The following is a 6,742-nucleotide window of genomic DNA, read 5'->3' as shown; positions in this document are numbered from 1 at the left end:
TTCCAAATGAAATGTCATAGCCTCAGTTACTGATTTTGGGTAAAAATCAGACACAAATCTCAGATTTGTTGTGTTTGGTTTTTAAAGATCCTCCCTGTGGTATCACATATAGATACCACCGAACGATCGTTGCCTAGTTTGTAACAGAACAGCAAGTTTTCTTCAGATGCCGACAGCTGTCGTGCGGGATCCGGCGGACCCAATGAAGCACGCCCACTGAGCCACGCCCCCAGCAGCTCCGTAACATGAGTGCCCTCTGCCGCCACGGTATAGAACAGCCGGTTTCACCAGCTCAACCACCCTTGCACTGGGAGCCACTGTGCTACGACATTTTCGTTTGTGTATCGTCCTTGTTGAAATAGACATAGCTGGACTCTGTTTCTTGCTACATTATTTGTAATGAGACTTTTTGTTGTGTTATGTTGATCGCTAAGCACTTCTGCTCCTGCCCTGCTTTCCTATGACGACAGTTGTTGCACCACTCAGTAGCCCACCTGTCCTTACTGTCGTATACGAAGTGGCACACAACTCTCGCCTTTCCTGCTCCTTCTAGTGCACCAGTGTACCCATGTTGCTAAAGCACTGTGGGAACAAATGAGCCCTTTACTGATATTAGTAACTTCCAGTATTAGTTATCGGAAGCGGTACTGAGTCGTAAGTTGTTAGCTCAAACTAGAAACACCTCCCTTGTCCTGATTCCACGGGTCTACTTTTTTTCAGATCAATAAATACTGCACTATAGATAATTTCCTAGCTGTAACAATTACGTTTGCCTTCCGATTTTTTGCCTGCACAAGACTCACTAGTCTGTGTTCTGATTCTTGCGATTCGCATGCGGTACTGAAAAAAATGTTTTTCTTAGCGGGAGACGTTGTTAATTAGAATGTACACCTGCCTGCAAAACGATTTCCCCTTGTTGTTGGCCGGCCGGTGTGGCCGTGCGGTTCTAGGCGCTTCAGTCTGGAACCACGTGACCGCTACGGCCGCAGGTTCGAATCCTGTCTCGGGCATGGATGTGTGTGATGTCCTTAGGTTAATTAGGTTTAAGTAGTTCTAAGTTCTAGGGGACTGATGACCACACATGTTAAGTCCCATAGTGCTCAGATCCATTTTTTGAACCCCTTGTTGTTCTCGGTTAAACTAGCACATACATTCTATCCTTGTCAGACAGATCATTTGGTTGGTTGACTAGGGGAGGGGGTCCGGAGCTCGAGGTCTAGTGGATGGTATTGCTGCCTCTGAATCATGGGGTCCCAGGTTCGATTCCCGATCGGGTGGGAGATTACCTCCGCTCTGGGACTGGGTATTTGTGTTGTCATCATCATCATTCAGGCAGTGGAGAGACTGGAAATGCAAAGATTGGAACTTGTAAGGCTCTGATGACCACGAAGTTGAGCGCGCCACACACCATCATCATCATCAGCAGAATTGGGGCAGGGGACCAAACGGCGAGGTCATCGGTCACATCGGATTAGCAAAGGATGGGAAAGGAATTCAGCCGTGCCCTTACAAAGAAACCCTCCGAGGATTTCCCTGAAGCGCTTTAGGGAAACGGAAAACCTAAATCAGGATGGCCGGACGCGGGTTTGAACCGTCGTCCTGATTGCGAATCCACTGTGCGCCACCTCGCTCGGCTGCATACTAGTTCACGCGATGTACTTGTTCCGACCGTCTAAAACCTCGACATCGTGGGCTCCGAAGGTAGGAAGCTCTGCTCGTCACGGAAAGAACGCTCCCGCCACGATAGTTACACTGCGGGAGAAATTAATCGGAACGAGGCGAACCGCGGAGAAGCGGGTCAGGGTCTGCCCGCCATCAACGGTCGCCCGTCGTGGCGACTTCGTCAGTGCGCGGAGAACCCGTAAACACGCCGAAGGCTGGGCTGGGCTGCGACTCGCAGGGGGGCCGCTCCGGTGATCGGCTCCGTTATGAAACGGAGCTGGCGTGGAAAGTTTCCAGTCTCCTTCATCAACGCCAGCGCCCACTTTCCCAATTCATCCGTGGAATTCTGTGCGTCGTTTCGAGAGCCAACCGGTTTCGTACTCAGAACAAACAGATGGATCACTAACATTTTTAATGCTGTGACGCCTGAAACTCTCTAGTGCTGAAGAGTCCTTCGTGACATTTAGGGAGATTTCATGGAACACTAATGTAGTTGACCTGGAAATCCTCAGACGCTGATAAGATTATGATAGTGCTTTTTGACGTGACGTCTGTGCACAACTGTGTCAGAGTATTTTGTTTGCCCGTTTCGCCACAACGTATTAAGAAATATCTCCAGTGGCTCGGAATATATACACATTTACATTCCTATAACGCGTTTTCCATTTACATATTCTGACCTAGGTTGGAAACCAGTTCTGACACTGTCCCGACCTGGCTTAACACTGAGTTATTGTGGCATTCAGGAGCGTTGGTGAAGGTGAAATGTATAAATTTCAGTTGACGAGCTCTGTTCCTGAAACGAATGATCCTAATGTTAGGAATCTGAAAGTGTTACAGGATAACCCTGATGCTAAATTTGTGAAGATCCTCAGTGATTTCAGCCCAAGTTTTATCATTACGAGGGACGTTCCAAAAGTAAGTTTCGTCATTGTTTTTGAAAGACAACATGGTGACTCAAGATGACGCAAACAAACGCCATATGAATCCACACCCGTAGCTGGTTCAAACCCGAAAGGAACATCAACAGAGGAGGAATGCCGCATGCGCAGAGTGCCGAAGAAGATTGGATAGCGGCAGATCGGAGTGCTCGAATCTATTCGATTACACATCTGTCACATCACAGTGGCAGACGAAAGTGCACCGACAACGTGGCCACCATTGCAAAGTGCGTGCTTGTGGCATGTGGGACCTGTGTATCCATCATCTGTGAAAGCCTAGAGTCCCTGTAACCCAACTCTTCATAAGAGATCAACACATACGCTGGTGTTGTACGTTCGGAGAATGACGACAGACTGTGCTAGAGTACAGGAGGTGTGTGTGTGTGTGTGTGTGTGTGTGTGTGTGTGTGTGTGTTTGAGGTTTACGGGCGCTAAACAGCGGGGTCATCAGCGCCCAAACGCATAAAAACAGGAACACATGCAGTGAAGGGACTAAGACGAACAACGAACAAGGGGAACAGCTAAAAGACACAGACCTGACGCAGTTCCAAATCCGCACATACAGAGGCAAAACAAGAGGAGAAGGAGTGCACTAAAAAAGGAAAGGAAACACAAGGTAGGGAGGACAGAAACCGAAGGGAAACAAAGAGGTAGTCGTGACTGGTTGACCTCTTACCTAAAATCTGGGTGAGCCAGTCATCCAGCAGCACATTAAAAACCTCTCCCTAAAAGCCGTGGCAACAAATTGGGCAGGACACAAAACCGTAAAACCTTAAACACAGACGTTGCGTCGTCTTTCAAAATAGAGGGCAAATCCGGTGGCAAAGAAACCACCGCCCTCTGGTCAGAGAATAAAAGACAGTCAAGTAAAATGTGGCGGACAGTAATCTGGACGCTACAAGCACTGCAGAGGGGGGCATCCTCCCGCCGGAGTAAAAAACCATGTGTGAAGGGACTGTGCCCGATGCGGAGGCGAGTGAGGAGAACCTCATCCCGCCTGCATGACTGGGAGGAAGTACGCCATGGCCGCGTGGTGGCCTTGACCAGACGCAGCTTATTTTCACCGACTGCCAGCCACTCCTCTTCCCACTGACGCATAACGCGAAAACGCAGGAGGGAGGTAACAGCATGGAGGGGGACGGCACAGTCAACAACGTGAGGGAGGGAACATGCATCTTTGGCAGCCACATCCGCCAGCTCGTTTCCCCTAATACCCACGTGCCCCGGCACCCAGCAGAAAGAAACTTCCTTCCCCTGCCGCTGCAGGTGGAGTAGGGCATCATGGATGTTCTGGACGACCGTATCCGCTGGGTACAAGTGTTGCATGGTCTGAAGGGCACTCAGGGAGTCAGAACAGATGAGGAACTTACGGCTGGGAACACATTTCATCCGCTCCAATGCCCGCAAGATCGCAAACAATTCGGCATCAAAGATGGTAAACGCCGCAGGAAGCCGTAACTTGACGAGTCGATCAGGGAAAACAACAGCACAACCAACATAGTCCCCCTGTTTAGAGCCATCCGTAAATACTGGTACATGGTCGGGATGCTGGTTTAAAAAATCATAAAATAAGGAGGTAAAAACAAACGCAGGAGTGCAGCTCCTCCGGTACTCCGACAAGTCTAAAAGGACGCTGGGCCTCTGGAGCAACCAGGGAGGCAGGCGAGTAAAACCTTGTCGTTGGAGGGCCACACGCTCCACACCAAGGGACTCAAGCAAATGCTTGGCACGAATCCCAAATGGTCTCGTTGCCCTGGGACGACTGGAAAAGAGACGTTCCATAGGCGGTCGGGCAACGGTAGGGTACGCAGGGGATGTAGGACAGGCAAGGAATTGACACACCCGTCGCACCATGAGGAGTTTCCGCCGGATGGCGAGCGGCAGTTCCCCTGCCTCAGCACACAGGCTGGGGATGGGACTGGTACGGAAGGCACCAGTGGCCAGCCTGATACCCTCATGGTGTACTGCGTCAAGTATCTTCAGATACGAAGGCCTTGCTGACCCATACACGGTGCAACCATAGTCAAGACGCGATCGGACGAAAGCCCTATAAAACTGCAGCAGACGCGCCCGATCTGCTCCCCAGGACCGATGGCTCAGACACTTCAAAATATTCAGTGCCTTCAGGGCCCGCACCTTGAGGTCTTTAAGGTGAGGCAACCACGACAGTTTGGAATCAAAAGTGAGGCCCAGGAACCGCACAGTGTCGCTAAAAGGAAGAATGGTGTCCCTCAGACGCAATTCAGGGGAGGTAAAAAGACGTCGAGAACGATTAAAATGAACACACACACATTTGTTGGCAGAAAAGGTAAAACCCGTCTTCGCAGTCCATGCCTCTAATCGCTGTATCGTAAGCTGCAACTGCCGACTAGCAGTGACAAGACTGGAGGAAGAACAGAAAACAGCAAAATCGTCCACAAACAAGGAGCATTGGGCAGGACTCCGGATAGTGGACTGTTAATGGCGACGGCAAAGAGGGTGACACTTAAAACGCTTCCCTGAGGAACACCATTCTCCTGCACATACAAATCAGATAGCACATTATCAACCGTATATCGAAAGAGGCGGTGGGAAAGAAAGGACCGAAGGAAGATGGGGAGACGGCCACGAAAACCCCACTCATGGAGTTGATTGCGGATATGGCGGCGCCAAGTAGTGTCATACGCCTTATGAATGTCAAAGAAGACACCGAGACAATGCTGGTTACAGAGGAAGGCTTGCTGGATGGCCGCCTCAAGCAGGGTCAAGTTGTCTATAGTTGAACGACATCTCCGAAAGCCACACTGCGAGGGGCTAAGGAGCTGCCTGGTTTCGAGCAGCCAAACCAGGCGACGGTTGACCATGCGTTCCAACGTCTTACCGACACAGCTCGTCAAGGCGATACTTCGATAACTACTGGGATGCGTTCGGTCCTTCCCCGGTTTGAGGAGGGGGATCAAAATCGCCTCCTTCCACGAGTCAAGGTACGTGCCAGATAACCATATCATATTAAAACAATTCAGGAGAACTTCCTTGGAAGGCAGTAACAAGTGCTGCAGCATGCTGTACCGGATTTGATCATGGCCAGGCGCAGTATCATGAGCCTCAGGCAGCGCCGAATCCAGTTCCCACATTGTGAAGGGGCAGTTGTAGGGTTCAGAATTTGGAGACCGGAAGTCCAAGTGACCCCTCTCGATGGCAGTGCGGTAGCGGCAGAAATCTGGATCACAGTTAATAGTAGCGGTAGATTCCGAAAAATGCATGGCCAGTGTCTGGGCAATGTCTCTCGGCGCCGTGAGGAGACTTCCCTGATGCAGCAATGCCGTGACAGGTAGCTGGCCGAGTTTCCCGGAAATTCTCCTGATGGCTTCCCATACTTTCGTAGAACTAGTGGAGCGGGAGATGGAGTTCAAGAACGATTGCCATGACCGTCGTTTACTCTCTTTAATCACTCGCCGCGCTGTGGCCCTTGCCACCCGAAAGGCCGCAAGATTGTCAGCTGAGGGACGGCACTTGAAGCGGCGCAGAGCTGCACGGCGGGCTCGGATGGCTGAGCGGACCTCAGTGGTCCACCAAGGGACAGGACGCCTCTTGGGATGACCGGATGACCGTGGGATTGACAATTCAGCAGCATGGGAGATCACGGCTGTAACATGGTCTACCCATTGGTGGACGCTGGCACGGTGTTCCAAAACAGCCAGTTGGCTGAAAAGTGTCCAGTCAGCTCTGCAGAGGTGCCACCGGGGCGGCACTGGTAATGCCATAGCCTCAGCCAGGAGGCGAATCCAAAGGGGGAAGTGGTCACTAGAATGGAGGCTGCAGCAACCTCCCACAGAGCAGAATCCGCGAGTGCTGGAGAGCAAAAGGAAAGGTCAATAGCTGATGACGACCCAGAAGCAGTGCAGAAATGAGTGGGAGGACCAGAGTTGAGGATGCACAGTTCTTCAGACATTATGAGGCTTTCCAGAATGCGACCCCTGGGGCAAGTAGTCGAAGAGCCCCATGAGACATTATGAGCATTGAAGTCCCCCAGAAGAAGAAATGGGCGGGGGAGTTGGCTAATAAGGTCTGCGAGAGCCTCAGAGTCTATCGCATCCTGAGGTGGTAAGTAAAGTGAACAGACTGTGAGCCTCCGACCCACAAGAAGGTCAACTGCAACT

Source organism: Schistocerca americana, chromosome 1 (assembly GCF_021461395.2).
Source record: "Schistocerca americana isolate TAMUIC-IGC-003095 chromosome 1, iqSchAmer2.1, whole genome shotgun sequence".
Classification (NCBI taxonomy): domain Eukaryota; kingdom Metazoa; phylum Arthropoda; class Insecta; order Orthoptera; family Acrididae; genus Schistocerca; species Schistocerca americana.
The sequence above is the reverse complement of the archived record's forward strand: the minus strand, read 5'-3'. Positions refer to the sequence as shown.